This window comes from Drosophila takahashii, chromosome X (assembly GCF_030179915.1).
Source record: "Drosophila takahashii strain IR98-3 E-12201 chromosome X, DtakHiC1v2, whole genome shotgun sequence".
NCBI classification, from domain to species: domain Eukaryota; kingdom Metazoa; phylum Arthropoda; class Insecta; order Diptera; family Drosophilidae; genus Drosophila; species Drosophila takahashii.
In genome coordinates, this window is record NC_091683.1 from 738516 (window position 1) to 763456 (window position 24941).

At 43.4% G+C, this 24941-nt stretch overlaps 1 protein-coding gene across 4 annotated transcripts in view; it reads left to right on the plus strand.

Annotated features, from left to right (window-relative positions):
* The window catches only part of Mur2B (Mucin related 2B), a 102850-nt gene that overhangs the window by 16069 nt on the left and 61840 nt on the right, over positions 1 to 24941 (plus strand). For all 4 annotated transcript variants that reach the window (XM_070219124.1, XM_070219125.1, XM_070219126.1 and 1 more), the window contains exon 3: positions 20062 to 20142. The gene's annotated coding sequence lies outside the window, so the exon portion shown is untranslated. The remainder of the gene's footprint in view (positions 1 to 20061; positions 20143 to 24941) is intronic.

Here is a 24941-nt window from a genome sequence, read left to right on the forward strand (position 1 = left end):
TTCTGAACTCGTTATCAAATTCCCAATCGATTTGCATTTAAACCTGGATATTTTATTTTTTGGCCATTTTTCGTAAAAAATCATGATTGAGGAAAATTTTATTTTTTAAAAATCACACGGAAAATGACATGGACTAAATTATTATTTTGTTATCTGTTCAAAACAGTATGACTTTTTGGTGTAGGACCATTTTTGGCCAAGTTTTTTTTAAATAAGAGTTTGTATGGTAATTTTTTCCTTGCTGTAGAAAATGTAGAATGTAGGATGCGCAAAAGAAGTGCATTGGAAGTTCGACTCCTTTAGACTTAAGACTGGGTCTACTTCTTTTTCTATGGCCCTGCTTGCTTTGACTCGGCTGTTTGTTTTAACTTGTGCCGCTCCTTCTGAAACCCTTACCCCTACGCCCTACGCCACCCCTATCCCAACTACATCCCCTTCGAGCACTTTCTTTTTCGGCAAAACTTTTTTTTGCTTTTCTGCTGGCATGTGCGTGCCCCTTTCTCCTGGCTCCTTATCCTTACTTCATCCTACCATCCCACCTTCTGGGTTCTTTAGCATTCGCGCTAGTCTGTTAGTGACAGTCTGCATTTCTGAGCAGCGACAACGACGACGACGTCGAAGCCGGCAGCAGCCAATTTAATTTTTCATATGTACACAAAGCAAGCCAAAAAAACAAAACCCAAAAAAAAACCAAAAAAAAAAGAAATGGGGGAAAAGTTTTTCTAATTCGCATTTGTATTTAATTTGATGGAGCTCTCTGTCTTTCGCCTCTGCCTGCTCGCCACCCACTTTCACCCCCTCCCCTTTTACAACCCCCCCTAAAAAAAACCCTGCCCCCTTCCATTAGGTACGCTGTTCGCCCTTTTTTAATGGGGTGCTTTATGACAAACTTTAAGCGCGCGCGACTCTAAACATTAAAATTGTACATGGGCCATGTGAGTGTGTGTAATTGGGGGCTTAGGTAAGTGTGTGTGTGTGCGGTAAGGAAGCATAGAAGAGGGGCTTAGAAGGGGGTTTCGAAGGGGGGATGCGCGCGTACTTCTAACACCGCCCACTAATGCCAACTGTGCCTAACTGGTGGAGCGACTTGCTCTCTCCGTCTTTGTCTGTGTGTGTGTGGGTGTAGCTGTGTGTGTGTGTGCGCGTATGTAAAGTAACCCCCCACCCCCACTACACCCAGAATCCCCCCATTACCCCCCTTCTTACCATGCGTGCGCGTGTCTGCGGAGTAATTTTTTAACTAATTTTCTATACAAATTTTTAGCATGTCGTTCGGGGCCCACACACACACGCACTTTTTACATTCTTTTTGCATACATGAATATGTATATGTACGTGCCACGTCCTTCTAGCTTTCAAGTCTGTGTGTGTGTCGCCTGCTCATTCGTTCATTCGTTCATTTCGAGCTGTTGTGCGCAGTCTTAGTGCTAGCTTAGTAAATATAACCAAAAAAACCGAGTTTCCAAAAGGGGGGGATATACGATATACGTCTGATGCTCCCAAACTGATTTTCTGGCACTACATTGAGTCCTATCTGATTTGGCCTGCCAGGGAAATTACCACTTATCAGAAAGTAACCGATCTCCAAATGAGGTGCAACTAAATGGTTAAGTTGCTTATCTTCCAGTCTAGATATTTATTGAAATAGGAGGATGTATGATATTCAAAAAGAAGGCAACACAACCAAATCCTGGATCCGTCACTGTTCTTTGTCTAGATATTAATTTCACCCCCCCATTTAGGTGAAAAATTAATAAAAATTTGGTATTCAAAAAGGATGCAACTCAAAACATTTCCTGAATTCGCCACTGTTTTTGGCTCAATAAACCCCGGCTTTGCTACTTTTCTGTTCTTCGTTAGGCAAAGGAACGATCACTGGCGATACTTGGGTGGAAAAAGTATTGCGAAATAGATAAAAGATCATTCGGCCTTTGGCGAGTCATGTTTTTTCTATGGGGGGGATGCACAAAGCTTTTTTCCTTCCACCGTTGTTATGATGATTTGACAGGATGGCAGTCACACTGAAACCGAAACGGAGTGGAAGGATGAATGGTTGGTGGGGGGTCAGTGTGAAAAGTGGAAGTCATGGGGCGCTGGCAGTGATTTGCATTGTTTGTTAGCAATGTCAGCTGCCAGCAGATAGAGCCGCCATATGTGGAGGTCCTTTTGGGAGGGAGGGGAGACTGGGATATTGAGAATTCGGAGGGCGGGACGCTGGCGACGCGTCGCTGTTAAATATTACATCAAAATAAAATTAACATTTCATTTGGCGGCCTTTTTTTCGAACGCTTCATCGATAAATTTCGCCATGGTCGCCAGGGGACGGGGAACTGCGATTTTCGCCATTCATTTTTTTTCTTTCATTCATTTCATTTCGATTCTCTTCTATTTTTAATAAAAAATCATTACATAGGCAAATATAAATATTGCCGGGCCCAAAACCAAAACGAACCCCCGTGTGTTGTGATTGTGTGTGTGCAGAAATGTTGCGGTAAAAAAAGTCGGGCATTATGTAGAAAAAGCCAGTGACGCCAAATATTTTTTGCCATTATTCATGGGGCTTTCATTTTTCACAAAAATGCATTTTAATTGTCACATAAAATAATTTCAGGGGCGTGGTGAGAGGGGGTATTTAGGTTGGAAGGGGCAGGACGGTATAGCTGTGGGGCTATTGTGGGGTAATATATGTATGATTCTAGTCGATAGCGCTCCGTGTTATTAGGTATCTGTAATCTGAATTAGGGTTAACTTCTACCCCTTTCATCCACCCTGCAAATAATGAACTCTGCATCCCATCTGCATCTGAACTTTCCCCACTGCAACTGATAACCGAGTGGAAATCAAGCGAACAAAGTGTTCACGGCAAAAAAGTTAATAATAAGTGGGGATGCAAAATTTTTATAAATACATTTTATTTAGTGCATCGCGACAGACAGATAAAAACGAGGGGGGCGTGGGAAGGGGGGGATATCCTGTGCCCCGCCACCTGGTAATTTCCCATTTTTTTTATGGAGCAAGAGCGCAAGGCATAATAATATATTTTAACTGATGTAGTAGAATGGGCCGAATATGAGAGAATACTCCCCTCGTAGAAAGGAGGAAAAAATTCAAGGTAATGGGGAGAGTCGCCCGCTATTTTGCACAACATATCGCGCTCGTAAAAAATAATACAACTACATCCACAAACAAGCGCGTTTACTACCCATTACAAAGCCCAGTTTTCAGTTCCTGAATCTACCAACCCCCCAGAAAAAAAGGAAAAACAAGGAGCGACTCACGACTCACGACGAACGCAATCCTTGAACACATACGCGCAATTCTAAAAAATTAATGTCGCCTTCGTAATTTGAACACACAGAAACTGCCGCATTCGGAGTCGCAGCCAAGTGTCGCGACTCGCAACTGTCTTGCTTGGGAACAAATGGGATCCACTTGGTAAAGAGGTCGAAGCAGGTAATACCCTGGAAAGCTAGTTGATCGTATTACCGTTCTAAGTATGCAAAGAGCAACTACTTTAAAAAAGGTGTCTAAAAGTATGCAATAAGAAAACCTTTAAATTTTGAAATTCAATATATTTCGAATATTTTGAAGTATATTTTATATTTTTGATATTATTATTTTTGAAGAGTAAATATGCGAATAGTTACCCAATCAGAATAGGTTTTTTAAACTATCTTTTAAAAGAGGATATTTACAACCATTTAAAAAAGGTGTCTAAAAGTATGCAATAAAATAACGTTTAAATTTTGAAATTTAATATATCTAAAATATTTTGCACTATATTTTATAAAGGTTTTTAAACCTAAAGCAATTTAAAAGCATTTTACTTTAATCCAAGATTTGATAAATATAGATTTCTTAAAATTAGAAATTAAATGATTATGGAAGTATCCAGGATTTTAATGAAGTATATCCCCCGTTGTAATCTAACTTCATGGAGTATCTCGGTTTTTAGGGGGGCTTAAGCAGCGACTGCTACAGAAGCAGACTCACTTAAAAATTCGAATGTTATAGAAAAGTGAGCAAAGCAGGATGGCAAAAAGAAAAAGTGCGGGAGGGGTGTAGAGAGGGGGTGGAAAAGGGGGGCATACACAAAGCAGAGCCGGAAAAAAACGAACTCAAATTACATAAAATGAAAAGTTCTCGTTACGCGGCGCATTTATTGTGCCCCCCTTTCACTCCCCCCTTCTAATGCTCATCTCTTTCTAACTCGGCAGCGCCGTCGGAGCTTTTCGGAGCTCACCCCCCACCCCCATTCCCTCCCCCTACCAGCTGATTACTACTTTTATTGCTAGCAAATATCTGAACTTTCTTCTGCTCGCCAAGGTGAGTCTGTGTGTGTGTGTGTGTCTGCTCTCTCTCTTTGTGTGTGTGTGAGCTTAGCTTTTTAGGCGAATGTAAAGGGGAAAGTCTGCGGGGTGCGGGGGAGAACTCTTGTAACTTGCGCGGAAACAAGGTTTTTATTTCACCATTTCTTTCTTTACTTTTCACTTCGTTTGAAATACACCCCCCTTTCGCCGCCCCTTTGCCGCCCCTTCGCCTTTCGCGGCAATTTCGCTTTAGATTTTACTGCGCGAAATTCTTTTTTCAAGGCAAACCACCCCCTGCATGTATGTGTAAGGACTGATGTCGTTGTAGTTGTGTATTATATTTTATTTTTTCAATTTTTGACGTCGACGTCGCAGCCGTTGCAGTCGCTAGTTAGCAGCCCCCCTCCCGCTTTTGCCCACCCACCGCCTTCATCTTCGTTTGCGGGCCCCGATTTTTCGTTTTTTAACTACGTGTTCGTAGTTAAACAATCTCGTCTTGTTCACCCTGCTGGTATGTGTACGTATCTGCATGTGTGTTGGTGTGTGTGAGTGCGACGTCGGCAGAGCCCCGGCTGAGGTAATGGTAAATGGGAGGGGGAGGGGGAATGGTAAGGGCTTACAAGTGCAGGCGGGATAAGCGGAATTAGTTATGGAGAAAAGGTTATTTTTTAGATGCTTTGTGTCTCGGGAAAAATAATTGTTTCATAAAAAAGAAAACTATTTTTCTTGTTGTTGCTGTAAAAAAAAACCATTCTTACAATACAAGATATATAATTTTATATTATTCTCAATTTTAGAGTGAAATTATTTTTAAATGTTATACTACAGGGGTTCCAAAGAAATATATTTTCTTGCTGTTGTTGTCAAAAAAAAACATTCTTATGTAATAAAAATAAAACAAAAAAAAATGTTAACATCAAACAAAATTTTTTTTTTTTATTGTTATTATAACGGGGTGTCAAAAAAATCTCTTAGCGCGGAATTAGTGTAAAATGTGTATTGATAGATATAGACTATAAAAAATAGTTCATAAAACTCATTAGGTATTGAACCTATTGGAATTCGAACCTGTAAAATTCTCTCGGTGCATTTTCCATATGATAAGTGGCGGGGTCGCATGCTTTTTCTTTGGCCCCCTTACTCCCACCCGCGTCCTTTGTCATGTGCGGTGCTTAGAGAGTTTTAGCCCAAGAGCTGAATAGATGAGACACACCTCCCCCCGCCCCCGCAGATTCAGGCTCAGATCCAGTTCCACATCTCAGACCCACAACTAAGTACCGGAGCTGCCTAAAAAAAAGCACGGTGAAATGAAAACGAAAGGAGAGTGACAGAGACGGGGTGACGGAGAGCGAGAGGTAGCGAGATTTTCAGTAACTTTGAAAATAAAAAGCACACGAGGGTTGCTTGATATATTTCTTTTGCATTGGCTGCGCCGCTGTTTCTGTATTAGTTGCCCTTCGCTGTTGTTGTAAGTGGATATTAGGGGGATATGTGAGTGTGTGCCTATGTGTGTGTGAGTGTGGAGGAGGGCATCCTTTTATATTTAAAAACATACTCATTTCAATATCTAAGTGCGGGTGGTCCAACCTCCTCCTCCAAGGCACTTATTATTACTTTTAATATCGTATTTTTTTGCAGCTTTTTCTCATGTGTGTGCTTTGCAGTGCGTGTGTGCGTGCCTTTCTGCTTTTTTCCTGCTCTTGCTGTCTGCTATTTTTTTGTTAGTGGTCGCATTTAAGTTGAGTTGTGTGGGTTGTCCCCTCAGATCCTCAAACCCTGTTCCCCATCTCTGTTTTTTCTCCGCTGGAATGAATGGGCATACGCAGACTAAAAACGAAAGTAAACTTGACAGAGAAGCAGGGAAGCTGCAGGAAAAAAGTTGGAAAAAATCTACGGGCGCTGGGAAACCCCCTGATTTAAAGTTTAGTTTCGCTGATAAGCATGTACCCCGAGCCCAAGCACATAGAAGGAAAGAAGGAGGGGCAGTTATCAACTACTGGCGACTGTTTTAGATTTATAAAGCTTCAATTATTTATTTATGTTGCTGCCTGCTCCGTGTGCGGGCCATAAATTAAATAAAGTAAAACGCAACAAAAGAATGGGCCAGAAAAAATGACGGGGAAACACCGAAACACCAATGCTCCATCTCGACTATCAGATACCCGTTACTCAGCTGAAGGAAGTGCGAGGGAGATTGAGATATATGCATGCAGCAAAACAACTGCTTGCACTGCTTGAATTCCATTCATTGAATTTCCCCATAACTTTCTAAGGAATGGCCCGATTTGAAAAATTTCTTCTACATTTCGATAGGTATTATTAAACACGACAAAATAGCATTTACTTTTTGTAGCTATATAAGAATACCTGCCAAGGACATGTACCAACCAAAAAAGAGAGTGTATCCTGCGATTTAGGGGGAGGTGGGTACTGTAGTACTGGTGGGCCGTTGGTAACAAGGAATGCCATAAAACATACAAATGGCCAAATAAAACATTTTAAATGTAGCAACAACAACGGAAAACGAAAATAAGAAAATAGTATTGTGCTTAGAAAAAAGCGAGCGGAAACAACAGGAGTTCAGAGGCGGGTGGCACATTAGATAGATTAGATTAGATTTTTTATGCCTTCAGGGGGGCAGGCAGCACGAACGAACTCAGGAAAACTCTGGGATGTGAACTATCAACCGTGAGCATCTGTGAAGCGTGCTTTATACGCTTCCCGAGATGCGAGATGAATCAGGTTCCTGGGTACTATAATACACACACCTTTCCCCTCTGGTTAGCACTCAGAACGGGAAATGTTTGCAACTTTAACCCGAACCCTCTGCAAAGGCGGAAATGGCGAAAGCCCTGCACAGACGACTATTCACAAAACTAACATTTTCTAAAAGTTTTACCCCCCTTCGGCCCACGCCACTGGCTTTTTTGTCCATTTTTGTCCATTTGCCGGGGAAAAGGCGTTGGAATTATCTGGCCAGGACCTCCTCGTCTAGCATTAGGGCTTCTTCGGCTCCTTTAGTTACCTGCTGCTTTCTTCTTCTTCGCAACCCCCCCAACCCTGCTTTTATTATTTTTCTTTTCAGTGTTTTCCTTCTTTTTATAGAGGATAGTGAGAGCGAGAGAGAAGGTAGATGGCCATCGTTGAGCGCACAAAAACTTAGAAATAATCACCGACATAAATCTTAAAATGGGCTGCCCTTCGCTTTTCCGCCCGCTGCCCTTATCCGCTGTTACTTTTGCCTAACTACTACTCTCTTAGGTTCTTAGGGGGGTAAGAAAAGGGGGGGTTGGGAAATAGGGGATGGGGGCTGGGTCATCTGGCGCTGAGCGTGGCAAATGAAAAATAACTTAGAGGCACGTTTTGCGGCATTTTCGTTCTATGCGACTTCTATGCCATTTCGGGTGTTTCGTTCCTTCATTCCTCCGCTGATTGCCTTCGCCATCTTAGAGGGGTTTTCCAGAGGTCCTTTATATTATTGCACATAGTTGAGAGACAAAATGCGGCAAATTCTAAAATCCTTTCGAGCAGAAAAGCAGCAACAAAGTGCGTGGGGCGGGGGGAGGCAAGGAAAACTTTGGTTTCCCGTTCGCTTCGATTTCGTTAGATTTTCCCAGGGCACGTGGCCTTCGACCAAAGCCAAAGTACAGTGGTCTAAGGTCGAGATCCCCGGTTAATTTGAGGATCATTGGAGTTGCGCTTGCAAAATTGCCCCACCAGCTGCTTCAACATTATTTAGCCGATTGTGCGGACTCGCGTTTTGTTTGTTAAAGTTTTGTATTTATTTTTTTTAGATTCGGGGCAGTAGAAGTCACACACATGTGCAAATATTGAAAGTGCGCCCGAGTCAATGTTCAATTGTTCGAGTTTCTGTTCGAAATTCTGTTTTTTAGGCAGTTTGCACAGACCACCAGACATTCTTCTATCAACAACTGCATCTTGCGTACGATGAACCCACAGCCTTGGGTTTTCAGTTAATAAACTCTTTTAATAAGACAGGTAACCACTGTGCAGGGAGCCAGCTGCAAAGGACGAAGGACGAAGGCCCCAGGAACTAGCAACTAACATCTAAGCACCGCAACAAGCAGCCAATCTCCCACCCACTTTCCACCCCTCGCGGGGATTTCCTCCTCTCTGTCTGTGTGTGTGTGTTTGTATGTATTTAGGGAGTACTATAATTCAGCGTTTGCTTTTAATGGCTCTGCTGGGCTGGGGCTGCCAAGTGGGTGGGTGGTGGAAAAATGAAAAGAATATTTTATAGTTGAAAATCCGATGGCGTCTTAGAAATCTAAACATTAAACTTGCCGAAACTTTTGGCCCACCAAACCAACCACCGAGCCACGGAGCCACCGAATCACCCGAATCACCCCCCTGCCGTGTGCCAGTCGCGACCAAAGCCGCGTCAAAGAAAAGTCCCTTCAGCGAAAGGACGAAGGACGAAGGACGAAGGGAAGTCAGCCACAAGTTGAGGTAGGAAAGTGGGCGGTGGATGGGTTTCGGTTTCGGCAGTTTGCTTTTTTAGCTGCGTGAAACTTACAGCAACAGCATCTGCGACTATTTTGCTGCCGACGCTGGCGGCGCTGCTCCCCCTCCCCCTCCTCCTTTCGCATTTTACATAAATCTTCTTTTCAAAAAAAAAAAAAACCAGAAAAAAGTACGCAAGAAAGAATGAGGGAGAGAGCAGAAAAAATAAATAAACACTAATGCTGGTGAGGCGGCAAAGGCAACGGCAAAGGCAAAAGGAAATAAAACGAACTAGAAAATTTAGTATCTACACACACAGATACAGATACACAAAAGTACGCACACACCGATGAGCGGCGAAAAAGAGAAAAATTTGTTATTACAGCGAGAAAACTTAATGGCTCCCGCTTCATCCGAAGGAAGGTGAAGGTGTAGTAGCGTTGGTAAGGGGTGTAGTAAGGGGTGAAAGACGCTCACGAACGACGAAGGCTACGAAGATGGAGCAGTGGAGCAGAGGAAGGAGGATTCTCGAGGATTCCCGTGGCAAGGGGTAGCTTCCCTCACCATCCCCCGCCCCCTCCCCCGCATTCAAATGAAATGGAACATATTTCTTTAATTTTGTTAGGAGTGGTTGGGGATGGGGTTCGATGTTGTCTGACCCAGATATATCCATAGAAACTAAAGAACTCCCAGGGCTAAAGTTCCATTGTACGACACTAAAATTAACCCCCAGAAGTTTCCTACGCCCTACTCCTGGAACCTACTTCTAGACTCCTACACCCTACTGTGACACTCTACTAAAATTAAAAGGCCCCTTCGACCCTAAAAATTCCCTACACCCTACTGGTAAACTTTATTCCAACACCCTAATCATAGACTCTACTCCTACACCCTACTTCTAGACACCCTACTGCGACACCCTACTGCTACACCCTACTGCCCTTTTGCTCGCTGTCTCGGAATGCCGCTCATTGATTTGGCCTTCGCGTTTCCCTAGCTTTTCATAGCCAAAACTGGAAGTGGGGGGTAAAGCCCTCTAAAATTGTAGTTACACCCCCAACCCTCCCAAAAACCAGCCCCCCACCCCCCAAGCCCATTCGCGAACTCATTCAAGGATAGCAGCTGCGCCGCAGCGCAGTTTTCTTCAAAAATTTTCTATATCGATACTTTTTATTTATTTCGCTTTTTGTTTCTGCTCTGCGCTCTTACCCCCCTCCCCCCTCCACCATACCGCTACCGCCCCCGCACCTCCCCCACTTCTTTGTGTTTGTAGTTGTGCTTCGTCGGCGGCGACGCTGCTTCAGTCGCTGCCTCAGTCGCCGCCGCTGCCTCGGCTGCGCTGCCGCCAACTTCGACTTCGTCTTCCGACCTTGTTATTGTTGTTGCTGCTTTTTTCAATTTTATTTCTCTATATTTTTTACGATGCTCGAAACTACCCTTAATGATGCTGGCTGGTGGATGCTGGCCCCCCTCCTCCCCCTCCGCCCGCTTACCTTTTGGAAATCCTCAGTAAGTTTTTTTCCTTTTTTTCCCGGTGGCATATGAAGCGAAAATTGGAGGACGAAATAAGTCTCGACAATCGATCACCTTTCGATCAAACTATGATATCTCTCATATCTGAGGTTCAATGCAAATTTCAATCTGAAGCTGACAGACTGTCGATATAAGGAAAAGTCGCCCCGAGGAAGGCGAATCCGAATCGCTTCTAATTTTACATTTTATTGTTCTGCCCCTGTAGTTTCCGTTGTTCTCTTGGCATTTTTCCTTTTCCTTTTTTTAGGGGTTCATAAAGGGTTGATTAGGAGGAAGTGGTAGAGGTACATACACACAGAGACGGAGAGACGACGGATTCAATTGTATTGGCAGTGAGCAGTGACTATCCCCTACCCCTTCTGCTGCTGCAAACCTCCCCCTGTTCTAACCATACCCATGCCCGGTCCAGCGTTAACTTTAATGACCTGAGCATGCTTTGATTTTTGTTATTTCGCTTTGTGGTCCAGAATCTTGAAGCCAGAACTCAGAATTCAGAACTCAGAGTTCGGAATTGAGTATCCCTTCCTTCCTTTTCCTCTGGTGCTTTTTATTGCGGCCAATACGAAATTATTAATGCGCGCATAAAGAATGAGAATGCCACTGATAGTAAAAGATTCGGCAGTTCTATTCGGTTTATGGCCCCCGGGATCATCTCGTGCTGAAACTAGCCATCCCCATTCCTCACCATCCTCCCCTTCGGAATCGGAATCCAATTTTGGCCTTTTGCATTATGCGCGCGTAAATGTTAATAGCCATCGGGACCTACTAAACTAAACAGTAAACAGTAAAGTATCCCTCATCCCTGATTACTCGAAAAAATTATAGATTTACAATATGTTGTTTATTATTATTAGGGCTTTCAGAGGGCTTTCACTTAAACAGATCATGGGCTTCGCAATGGTTTCCCTTGCTTTTGATTTGTTATCAGATAATGATATTAATTAAAAATAATATTTTAAATGTTTTTTAGATTATTTACCCTTCCTTACACACAAGGTATTTAAAGATTTCTCAATACCCTTATTACTATTTCATAATTGATCACCATATTGATATTGATCGTATTAATCATTTCTGAATTTCAGCAAAATTTATTAATTAAACAAATTTTTTTTTCATAATAATTTTGAACGTGCTTAGTGGGTAGATCAACTTTTTTGAAACCTAGCGATCGATGATCCCAGACTATGTAATCCCTTACCCTTGGTCACAAACACACTCACACAAACACACATAGAGAGTCTGCAGATGTTGACACAACCATTTAATTTATTTCGCTTTTTATTTTTTCCGCTCATCATCCCCGCGTCTAACTTACACAAAAATCCTTTTACCTTTGTCGCGGCATTTTGGAGCTGTCGCAATCCGCGACTTTACTTTGCCTCTCTTTCTCGCTGCCTCTTTCTCTTTCTCTCGGACTAACTAAGTAAACGCGGCCCACGCAAAATGCGTTAAAAAATTAACAAAAAACGGGGGGGGAAAAACAAAACAGAAACCCAAAAAAGAGAAAAATGCTGCGAAATAAGAGAAGCTCAATGGGAAAAAAGCGGAAAAAAGTGTAAAAATGTGGCTGAAATAGTAAAAGAGAAGCAACAAAATGGCAGAAAAAGTTTTTTCGGCTTAGTTGAGCGAGGGGGGGGGGGGTGGGTTGGTTGTAGGTTGTAGGTTGTAGATTGTAGATTGCAGGGGTGCAGGTTGCATGGGGGTTTTCCAAGGGGGTGGGGGCTCCCAGCCAACTGGGACTACTGTGGGCTGCCTCTAAAGTTGGCGGCAAAGTTAAAATAAACGGCAACTTGGCATTAGAGACACTTACACACACACATACACAGATGAATGTTAGGCAGCCGCCATATTAATGGCAATTGGGTGGCAATTCTCTCTCTCTCTCTTTCTCCTCATGGGTGTATGGGTGTATGTGTGTGTGGTACATGAATATAAAACTTTATTTTTATTTATTCCCTTTTCTCCTGCTCCTCAACAGGCTCCTTTCGCCTTCTTCTTCTTCGCCGCCTTCGCCTTCGCCGCGCCGCGCACATAAAGCAAAATTTATTAGAAAACATTTCATTCTGATTCGGATGCTCTCGCTCTCTCTCGCTAGGGGAGGTTCAACCCCCTCCCCGCCACCCACTTTGTGCCACCCACTAGCAGCTCCTCCGTAGCTACTTCATCTTCTACTTTGCTTTTTGCATGTTTATTCGCAATTGTTGTTGTAATTGTTTTCATTGTTACAATGCCTGCTCCTCTTGCTCCGATGAGTAGGAAAAAAAGGACTCGCAGGGAGGGGTTTAGGGGGGGTTTTGCGGGGGGAAAAGGCCAAAACAAAACAGAGAACCGAGAGAGAACGCTACAAAAATGTGTGGCAACATCTTTAACGTGGCTACAATGGCGTCGGCATAGAATTATTGCTCTGACTGCGGCTCCTGTTCCTCCTCCTTCTCCTCCCCCTTCCAACCTCCTTCCCACCTCCTTCCCCTACCCCTGCTTTCCTCCTTCTGCGGGGAGTCTGGTGTCTATGCTCCAGACTCCGGATTCCAGATTCAGTATCAGATTCAGCTGCTGCCGCTTTGTTGTAGGCGTAGCAAGGAGCTGGGCGATGGGCGATGGGAGCTCCAGGATCCAAGGATCCAGAAGGATGGGAATGTGGCAGGCAACTAAACCCCAGATGGCGCACTACACAAAGTTATGATATAATTTGGATTTCTTTTCGCTAAATTGCTTGTACCAACAATAAATATGTATTAATGTTCGCCGCTGCCTTTGCCTGTGCCTGTGCCTTTCCCTTTGTGCCGTGAGTCCTGCGAGTCCTTAGTCCTTAGTCCTGGCTTTGTGTGCGGCTCTATGTGGCTCTCTCTCTCCTTCTTCTATATTTATACGAGGAATGCTTTCAGTTAACATTTTTAATAATAGATTAGGGGAGCAGCGGAGTATTAGGGCTAGAGATTCGCTTCCTCTGTGTGTGTGTATGTGTGTGTTTGCCAGCCGCGAAATAAATAAATATAATATTTACATCCAGGAAGGAGGGGTGGGGAAAACACCACCCAACTAAACATCACCCACCCATCAAAGCAGCCGCCGAAAAATGTTGAAAAAAAAAGTAAAGAGAGAGAATTAAAAAAGGGCGACGCCAGCAGAGGCAGCGACTGCGACTGCGACTGAGGCAGCGGCTGATTTACATTTTTAATTGTACAGGAAAAAGGGATAAAAAAGAATTCCCTCTATATATATGTATGTATATAGAGTTGTTGTTGGATTGGCCATGGCCCAAACTAGCTTAGATGACGTCAAACCACCCCCACCCCTTCCACCCTTCCGCCCACTTGACCATTCCAAGAAGATGCAAGTAAAGTAAAGTAAAGTAGGCGACATTAGTCGCTCTTGTCGTTTGTCGTTGCTCTCGGCAACGCTCGAGATTAAAAATTAGGCAAAAGGGTAGTTTAGTCCCGCATACACATACACATCACACACACACACACACACACAGTGGCACATCCATTATGTACCGTGTAATGAAATGAACACACACAACAAACATACATATATACACCCCAAGGAGGGGGAGAAATGTATTATAAAATGTGAGTAGTGTATGCTAATGGCAAACGCTTCTCCCCTCCCCTCCCAAACCCCCTCCCCCTTCCACCCCTCTGTGCTAAGTACAACTTCCCAGAAGAGAAAGAGGGGGGGAGCAAGTAAAAATGGAAAATTTGTTTCTACTTTTTCTGTTTTCGCTGTCAGCGGCGGAGATGGAGAAATGCGTGAGGAAAGTACACACACACACACAGCGATGATTGTGTCTAATGTATGCAAGTGTGTGGATGTGTGGCTGTGTGGGTGGCACCCCCTTTCCAACCCCAACCCCCCATCCCCTCCCCCACTGGTTTTATGCCACACGTCGTTTGCAATTTTTCATTTTAATTTTCATTAGCGTTTTTCTCGTTTTTCCTGCGTGCGTTGTGTGTGTGTGTGTTCGATAGCTGTCTTTTCTCTTTTGTTGCTCTTGTTCAAGGAAAGGGGAAGGGAGGGGTGGTAGCCTCTCAAGGCCCCGAAAAAAAGAGGAAAACCCGAGTTGGTTTTCATCTTGCTCTGCTTCTCCTTTCGGCTTTCTAAAATTCCGCACATGTACTTTGAAATTATGTAATGAGCGTATAAAATGTAAAAATGTTTTGCTGCGCCGCTTAAGTAGTGAGCGGAGACTCTGAGGGGGCTGGAAGGGGGTTGGAAGGGGGTTTGGAAGGGGGTTGTGGGTGGGTCGGAAGGGCTGCTGCTGTGCCCCTGACAGGCGAAAGGGAGAGCAAATCAAAGCAGCGACAGAAACAGCAGCAGCGAAACTTTGCGCTCGCGTAATTTTTCAATTTGGCAGCGGAAATTGCCTAGGGAGGTGACGCACACACACACACTCTGGCATGTGTGTGTGTATGTCTTAACCCTCATGCTGCCGTTGACGCTGACGAAGCTTTTGCGGAGCTCATGTGGCAGCTACCCCCGCTACCCCCTTTCCCCGTCCCCCACCGCAGCTGATGCTTTTTCTAATAATTAATTTAAAACTTTTTCTTTTAAACTGAGCAAACCCCCAGAAACCAACCCCCCATCCCCCAACCCCCGTACGTATGTGGAAAACATTTGAGCGAAATATTTTCGGAGGCGCTACTAATTAACATGAGCGCAAAGGCAAAGGCAAAGGAAAGGGGTGGCAGCTCTCAAGGATCTCGCAGGAGGTTCAGGGTCACTTAAGGCTTTAAACAGGACGGTAGCCATTTTGTTGAGCAAAAGCACACACTACTAATTGGCCTTTCCGGCTTGCAACCAACCCTCCCTGACTCCCGACTCCCACCGACTTGACTACTTTCACCACTTATCCAAAGGGGCAGGGGGAGACCCTTGAACCCTGACCCCGGACTCTTGCCATAAGCCAGAAGTCAACACTCACATGGTTAACCCCAGTCCCGTTGAGTTGTTTTTGTCCCAAAAGTGAGCGATTCGAAAGCGACAAAATAATCGGCATTTTATAACCCATTATCCGCCATCGGGGGTTGTGTGTTGTGTGTGTTTGTGTGTGTTGTGGGCTGACCCCTGACCTCCCTCATATAACATATATATCCCAAATGCAAATCAAGCCATCCGCAATCCTCACGAGCAGTGGGCCATGTAAATGAGCCTAACCCTTCTGACCTTGCAACCCCTGCCCAAAACCGAAAACCGAAATCGGAATGAGAATGGGAAGTTTTCCCAACCCCCAAAAAAGCGTATGTGGAAATCTTGGCGAGACTTTCGGCTAGGAAACCCGTCTAACTTGACGCCCCAGTAAATGATATCGCTCATGACTGCTCGACTGGTTAACTGGATGTCTGGTTGTCTGCTTGTCCCGTCCTGTTTTGTCCTGTCCTGTCCCATCTTGTCCCATTCCCGCCCTTCCACTCGAACTGAAAGGGCAGGGGTCAAGGGTGATATGACACCACACATGCGGGTCGGGTCGTTGGGTTAGATTGGGACTCGGATTCAGATTCAGATTCCGATTCAAATTCAGTTTCACATTCAGATTCTCCATCAGATTCGGACTCGCTTTCCCCCCCATTTCATCTCTATTTCTATTTCCCCTGCCATTTCCACTTATTTTCACTTACTTTCTGTTTGGTTTGCTTGTCAACATTGTCTGCCGGCTTGTCCTTCAACTCTTAGCATGTGTGTGTGTGTTTTGTGTTGCGTAGAACGTACATAGTGCGACAACAACTTGTCTGTCTTTGTGGCCAAATGGGCGACGCTTTTCATTCGGGGTAGAAAATGATGAAAATTTCCATATTATCGAAGTTCGGAAGGCGGGTTGCTTTCAGACAGGCAATGTGTGATAATTTGTTGATTTGGGCCGAGCCAAGCTGAGCCGGGCAACTTGTTGCATACCCCCAGGCGCAACAATGGGAGGCGGTGGGCGGGGGGCGTGTCAGGGGGCGTTTTGCGGGTGTGGCTGAGAAATGAAGATGTGTCCGTATGTCCGTATGTCCGTTTGTCCGTATGTGTATTTTGATGCCGGACGTCAAGGACACGGCACAAGACGTTGTCTGGCATGACTGTCTGTCTGTCTGTCTGGTTGAGTGTGCTAATGTATTCATTGTCTGGCCGGGAAGCCCAGACCTCAGAGCCCGGACACGCCGTTTGCCGGATATACCGGAAGTAGTAGTCAGCAAGCCATAAAAACTTAAGGAACACACATGAGAAGGAGAGGGAGGGATACTCGTATGAGTGTGTTTTTTTCGGGCATCACATATGCTCTTGACTGGGTGACACACACAGACACACGGACGTTCATTTGTGCTAGCTAGGGTGTAAGTGTGTGTGGAGGGGGTTGAAGTTGCTTGCCTTTTCCTTTATCTTCTGCTTTTTTTGGCAGGACGAAGTGAAAGTGAGTCACATGCCAACGAGAGGAGGACGACGACTTTACTTGCTTGGTCAATTGCCATGTGTGTGTGGGTGTGAAACGACCTTGGCCTTACTTTCGCCTTTGTCGTTGTCGTTGTCGTTTTCGTCGCCTTGTGCGTGTGTTGGGCACTGCCTGCTTCCCCCTTTTGTCTGACGTCCTTCGTCCTTGGCTCTGCTCCTGTAATTTTATGCGGATTATCACTGCTCACACACAAACACACCCACACACACACAGAGAGGTGAGAGAGACGCGTGTGTTTGTCAGACAGACAGGTAGACAGACGGCGGAGGAGCCACCCCCCTCAGTCTGCCTCCCAAGATGGCAGCTGCTGCAAGGTCAAGTCAAGTCTCGAGCCAGCTCAACTCGGCTCGGTTGCCAGGCAAGGCCACAGGATAGATGGGAGGTAGTGGGCGGTGGGCGGTGGGCGGTGGCAGGAGGATGGAGGTGTGATGGAGAAGCCGGAAGTTAAAAGTCCATGGCAGCAACGAGCAGAGCCTGGGAAAAAACAACAGCCGCGAGAGCGAGGAAACGACAAACACTTGAGAGTCAGTCGGCACGGACAGTGTGGATTTTAATTTCAATGGTTGGTCTGGGTCTGGTTTTTGGCTCTGGGTCTGGGTCTGGGTCCTCCATCCCCATCTTGACTCCCCCAGTGTCCGTCCGCATTGTCTGTCGGTCTGTCGGTCTGTGTGTGTGGGGTGTCTGTCCTCCTCCTGCTTTTTGCCGACAAACTCCTTCGCGGTGGCCACGCAACGTCCTTGGGCGCCCACTTAAAGGAGCTGCAAAGATGGTGGCTGGTGCTTTCTCTGCTTTCACTAGGTCACGGCACCTGTTGCAAGTACTCACTGATTTCCAGCAAGAGATTCAACTGGACGGCAGTCGCCCTACAACCAGAAAGAAGATCTAATGTTCTCTCTCTATGTTTCAAGGCGAAAAAACTCTTGATTTTGAGATTGAATTAAAACCAAGATCAAATGTTCTCTTTAATTTGAGAAAAAAGTCTTGATTTCAAGATTTTGAGATTGAAATTAAATTAAGATCAATGTTCTCTTTTATTCAAGGCGAAAAAAGTCTTGATTTTGAGATTGAAATTAAACCAAGATCAAATGTTCTCTTTTTTTCAAGTCGAAAAAATCTTGATTTCGAGAACTTAAGACTGACTTTTAAGAACTCTTCTTTCCCCGAGTGTGCTAAGCTTACACTTTAATTATTTACTGCAGTCGCTATGCTGCCGACTCAATACGATTGTCAATAACAATTACCGCCAGTCGGTACAAATACCAAATACCGATACGAATATATTTTTATAACCGCTCATGTGTTTGATTTTTTATTGAAAAACTTTGCTGCTCTCGAAGCGTTGAACATGGAAATGCAATAAAGCGCCGCTCCCCGAGAACGGGATGCATTAATACCACCCACCCAGTAGCAAACCCCAAAACGAAAAAAATAAACCTGCTAAACTTTGCACGAAATTACAAGCTCAAATGCGCCGCAGGAAGATGCAACAACATTAAAATGCAAAATGAGAAATGGGAAATGAGAAATGGCAGCGGCTTTCAAACAATAGCAAAAAACTATCAAAACTGACTTTCTACAATTTACACACATGTCCAGACACACACACACCGCACACACACATATGCTGGCTTATAACAAAGCAATACAAAGATACAGATACAAGTGCAAACGAACAAAATGAGTGGAAAAAATGTATAATTATTTTAATACAAAAGAAAAAAATTCAAAAAAAAGAAAACAAAAAGCGAAATTGCATTAACAATGCAGCGACCCTGCCCCGCCCCCTTTTCGCCCACCGAAAGATACACATATATAGTGCACATATAAGAAAAAAATAGGATCACATTATGTGGGGAGTGTTTGTGTGTGTGTGTGTGGAGTGGTAAGAGGTTCACAGAGAAGGAAAAGCAAAAAAAGCGAAAAAATACCGCGCCAAATTATATTATAATTATATTTAAAATGCTGCCGACGGGCCCGCCTGCCTGCCTGCCACGCCCCCTTTTCCTGTGTGTCCATGGTAGAAGAAGAAGAAGCGGTAAGAGCAGCCGAGTGAAAAAAATTACTAATAATTTTGAGGAAAAACGAAAAGTACAGCTAAATTTCGCCATATACGGCGTACAGTTTACACTGATAGAAAAAACAGGTAGTAATTTTAAATATTTCACATTTACATATATTAAATAAGGAAATATTCAGAAATGTAGCTATTTAAAGGATTTGAAATGGGGATTTTAATATTAAATCATTTTTTTAACATTTTGATTTCTTATCTATTAGCACTGCCTTATTTTTTATCAGTGTACGGCATAGGCATAAAGAAAGAATATATCCGTTTTTCCTCCTTTATTGGCAGGCGTAATACCCTTCTCCGTATTTTTGGAACACAATGGGGCAATCATAATTTGTATATTTTTGGCTTAACGCTAATTGAAAAACTTATCAATTCCAAGCCGAAACGAATCGAATTGAGCCCGGGAATTCAAAAATGACGAAGAGCTGAGACATCCCGAAGGGAGAGGGCATAAATAGATGAAAACTAAATGAGTTTTCGCGCTACGGCCGGAGTCTTCTAACTTTTGTGAACGCAAAAAAGTGCATAATATGCATCAAAACAGGGGCAAAAACAACAATGACAAAGGGGGAGTGGCAATGGGGCATTTGCACGAGTAACAAGCGAATAAATTTCAAGCGCTTCGGGAACACGTATCACGTATACGCGATGTGTAACACGGCTGCCGCACTGCAGCCAAACAAACGTTTAAAAAAACAGGGAGGGGGGCTTAGGGTTTTAGGAAGGGGTTTTTTTTAGGGGGTCTCTGAGGTCCTGGCCACCAGCCAAAACTGATGCTAACTATAATTTGCACTGGTTGCTGTTGTTGTTGTTGTCGTTGCCACTGTTTTAATTTCATTTGCCTACCCTGCATTTCGAATCGAAGGGGAGTGCCGACTTTTCCGACTTTCCCAGCCCGTCGGCTTTTCCAAGGTATTCGCAAATCGCAACGAAACCATAAAACTACACAAATATTCGTGCCGCTTTGTTGGCTTGGCTTAATTTCGGGCATTTTGCTCGCTTTTTGCAAGTAATTTATGTATTTATTATTTTTTATACATATACAGTAAGTCGCAGGGCAGCTAGCTCCATGTATGCAATTCATTTCACTTGGCTTGCTTTTCGTTTTGTTCTGCTTTTTGGCTCCCTTTTTTCAGTTTTCAGTATTTAGACAAAAACCCAATTGCGGCCCTAACTGACTTTGGCATAGACAATATGGATGGCATGCCTGAATTTATTACAAATGCAATTTGTTCGATTTATCCTTGCAGGCAATTCGTTTTCCTAAGAGTGGAGGAATGTAGAAATGGAGGAGGCAGCTTCGCATATTGGGGTAATCCATCCCATCCCAGGTAAGCCCCCATTCCTCTCAACTTATTTAGATAAGATAGTACAACCTTGGTTTTCGGTTTATCTAACTGAATATATTTGTTGTGTGTGTGTGTTTCTGCATCTGGAGCCAAGGCCACGCGGGGTTATCCCTCTCGTTTTGACCCCAATACCACGTCATCCGTCTTATCGGCTGGCTCGTAATACAAATATTGGTAGTAGCTCAGCCAGCAGACGGCGGCTAATCAAGTAGTAAAGTCAGCATACTTATCAAAGTGGATCTGGATCTATAGGGAATACCATCTACCAAGTACTTTTCTTAGTTTCGTAGACAGTGAGTTATGCAATTGATATGAAGTAGGGTCATTTCTACCTTATTTCATATCAATATAAAGCGGATATGATTAATGTCAAATTTATGATTCAAAGACATCAATTTGATATTTTATCATTTCAGAAACATTATAAAAATACGGTTTTTAAATACCAAATGTAGTATTTTGGAACAAATGTTCATAACAAAATGATATAAAAGGATATGATATGAATTTTTTAAATTTTTAATCAATTTATTTTATTATCTTTCCTTAAGCCTATTACTGAATTTTATAAATATACATTGCTTCTCTAAATTAAAGTTTCTAAAGCCTTTGCTATATGTTTTTACTCCTTACTCTTTTTAAACCTATTTATTGACTATATAAGCTATGCGTGTAGTTCCGAGTCCCTGCTCTTAATCTGATTTCTTTTTATTTCGAATCCACCACTACAAAACGTAATTTGCATCTTCAGTCTCTGGCGTGACATTCCATGCGAATACATCATTTTCATTTAGCGGAAATCTCTGGGAACTCTGGGAAGGAAAAGTTGAGGGGGCAGGACCACCCATCACCCATCTGGCTGTTACCGCACATTGCCAATCTTTTTCTATACGTATATATAGTATATATGCTCGAGTAATACTTTTGCAAACTTGGCTCCTTTGCGTTCCATTCCTCCTTCCATTTTCCCCCTGCGTGGGCGGGCTGTAAAATTTGTGTCTAAACGCAAAACAAGGCGAAAAGAATAAAATAAATAAAATGGGAGCTGCTGTAGGTTGTTGGTAGTATGATGTTGTTCTTGTCGTTGTTGTAGCCGCGCAACCGTTCAATCAACACCCCATTTGACTAACAAGGGGGAGGGATGGAGCTCCATCTACTCACACACACACACACACACACAGAAGGAAACCCATCCCTTACAAACACTATTCTAACGTTTCGCGGAGCTATAAAAATATTTTTTAACATTTCTCGCGCCAACATTTTCTTTTTTCGGGTTTTCCTTTTCGTTCTTGCGCTCTTTCGTCTGGTCCCCCCTCAATCCCCCCTCCTCCCCGCCACTGCTTCAAAAGTTTGCGTCTGTTTGTCTTCAGAACGCGGAGATTGGGGTTTTTCCAAGGGGGTGGGAGGGGGGTTGCTTGAGGTCCTGAAAAGGGGCGCCGAAAGGGGGGCTTGTTGCGCTCTTTTCCTGCCTCCTCAACAACAACAACGTAATGAGAGGCGCCTCCCAAAAAATATACACAGAGGCAAAAAATAAAGAGCGACGGCAACCAAAAATAATAATAATAATGAAAAGTTTACTGCATAGAAAAGAGCAGGCACAAAGTAAAAAAAAATATAAGTAAAAAAGAAAAACAAAAAGGGGGCTATGTATTTGAAACTAAACTGCAAAATAGAAGAAGTTGGGGTGCTTGGCTTGACTGCACATTAACTTGATGCTCCTCCCGAATTCAGAACCACCCCCACCCGCCTCACACACACAGTCTACATAAAGAAAGTTGTAACTATGAAAATTTTATAAATTCCGCAGATTTTCCGGCGCTAAGAAAGCCGAGTTGAGTTGGTCGTTTGGGGGGAGTCCGCCTTTGATAATGTGAGCGTTGGCATTTCCCCACCATCCATATAGTTGGGAAACTTTAAGAGATGTGCAGTAAGGATGGAGATGGGCCACTCGAGAGGCGTTGCTTTGATGGGATTGCCCTTGTGGAACGGCAAAGGAGTCGTAATACTTAGTCGGTTCTAAACAGTTTTTTGGGCTAGCCATGAAATATGACTATTAAATCAGTCAAACAGGGAAAACCAGGGGAGTAAAGTGAAGGGGGTTGAAAGGAAGAGAGAGAGTAACTGCGGTAAGCAAGAAATTTAAATTCAATGAAAGTTAATAAGGATAAGGATGTCTGTCGTCTGGTCGTCCGCACTGGAATCTGGAATCTTCCGACCAGCCGATTGAATTATTTAATAAATTAATTGCGCAAATGAAGTACCGGCCACGCCTACTTCCCGCCCTTCCCAATTGGCGGCTGATAAAGCAATTAAGTGCAAGAGTCTGGGGTGCCTGGGGAGTCTGAGGAGCTGCATTGGCAGCCCCCTAATCCATAATCCTTAATCTGGAATCTGGCATTTGGAATCGGGAATCCACAACTTCAGATGTTGATGGGGTTGCAATCCATCATTTTGTTTTTCTTTGATTTAAGTCAATTTTTAATACAGTTGTATTAGAAATATTTAAAAAAAAAATACGCGAATTCTTTAGGATGTCAATAATGTTGTATTTAAAAATATGTTACAAAAAAAGTAAACGCGAATTCTTAAGGATTAATTCACAATAGTATATTTCTATTAAATAAAGTAACAAATTGGTAAATCGCTCTTCGTCCTGTTTTCCGTTTTCTGTTCCATTCAATTTCCATTCGCAGAAAACAACAAAAAAAAGAACGAAATATATAAGAAATCGATCGATAATTTTTAATGTAGTCGTATTTCTTTTTAAGCACTCGCTTGTACCTTTTTGGCTGCCTGTCGCTTCAAGTTTTGCCCAAACCTAAACCCTCGAAAAAGAGCCCCCCCCCCACGATTCGGTTCGGTTCAGTTCAGTTGAATTTAGCTCAGTTCGGTTCGGTTCGGTTTTCTTTTTCTGTGCGCTCCTTTTTTAATATTTACCCAATTCATCAAAAAATAAGTAATTATAAACTTTTCAGTTTTTCTTCTGCCGTCTTGCGTCTATGCTTGTCTGTGTGTGTGTGTATGTGTGAGCGTTTCCCTTTTACAAAACGCTTTCCTTTCCCTTCCCTTTTCCCTTCTCTTGTGGAAAGGCTGTGCACACAGCTTCGATGTCGATGTCTTCCCCTTGAAAGCCACCACCCCAAAACCATCGCCCAACCGCCCACCACCAGCAGAAACCCCCCAACCCCCTGGCACCCCCACGCAAAGTAGAAAAAAATTGGAAACAACCCCGAAAAAAGAAAGTTTTTGTTGTATAAGCGAAAAACTAAGCTTCTATTCAAATTCTACGCCATCGAGTGCTTCGTTTTTATTATTCATTCATTCCGTTCTGAACCCCAACCCCTCTAGCCCCCCTCCCCCTCTACGGCCCTGTTGTTGTTGTATTTTTGGCACAAGCAAAATGAAAGCACAAGGAAAAAATGGGAAAAAGTAAAAAGATGAAAAATGTAAAGAAAGAGGAAAGTTTCCGATTACAGTGGGGGAGGTTCGTAAGAAAAAAAAAGGGGGAGGGGGGAGGTAAAGGGGAGGTATTGTAGGCCCGGCACAAAGCCAAGCACTAGTCCCCCCTCTTCTCTCTCCCGCGACACACACACACTTACGCAAAAAGAGAAGCAAGGAGCAATACATGCGCGTCTTTTGAGCATAAGTAGAATATAAAAATTTTGCGATTATGAATTTGAATAAAAACGATACGAAGCCAACGGCAGCAAGTACGCAGATTCGAGATTCTGCCTCAGTCGCCGAGTTCTCGTTCTGCCGACGCCTCAGCTTGACAATGTAGTTCTTGTTGCTGCTGGGATGCTCCCCGGGTGGATTAGAAGCGCCCATGGGCGTAGCAAGGGGGTGTAAAAAAAAAAACAAGTATATTTGAAATATTTAAGAAATAATCTTCAATGACTTAACTTTAGTAACCATTCCTATTTTGTCTTTCTACAAAATTTTTTTTTTTCAAAAAAAAAAATTGTAGGTTGACATTTTATAAAATTTTTACCAAAAAAAACATTTATATTTTCAAGAAAGAATTTTCATTTGTTTACTAGAATGTTTATTAAGCTGATGTAGTTAGTAAATATCGGCTATTCATTTCTTTATATCGATCCCCTCATAAGTAGATTTTCTACGCCCATGAAAGCTTCTGGGGAAATAGTCTGTGCTGTAGTTGCTGGCGCTACTTTTCCCGATTTCGACTTTTTTTTTGGTACATTACATTTTTCATTTGGCCCCCCTGGAAGCCCCCCTTAAATCACAAAAGCATCGACGATCGCAGTCGACTTCGCTGCCTTGGCATAATAATAACACAATCAATAATAAGGGGCGAAGAAGCGAACTGAGCTGGTGGGCGGGAAAAAGGAAAAAGACAGGGGAAAATGTGAAATAGTAGTAAATAGAGGATTGCTGTATTAGAGGCTGGTGCCGCGATGTGTGCGCCACAAAGGAGGAAAAGCAGGGCGGTGGGTGGTGAAACAAGGACGAAGACGAAAGCGAAGACGAGGACGAAGACAGCGACAGGCGACAAGAAGATGGCGGAGTCGACGTTGGCAAATGTTTAAGCTAAGGATTAATATTTTTATTTTTTGTTCGCCTTTTTTAGAATTTTGTACTTACATGCGAGGCAGTTTCCCGCTTTCCCTTCTGCTGCCCGCCTGTGTGTGGGTGTCTTAAAAATGTGTGTGTGTAAGAAAATGAGAAGAAAAAAAATGAAAACGGGAGGAGACAGTGCAGATGTAGCAGAAATCTTTGTAAGCAGTTTTCACTTCTGGAAATTTCTTTTTCGCTTC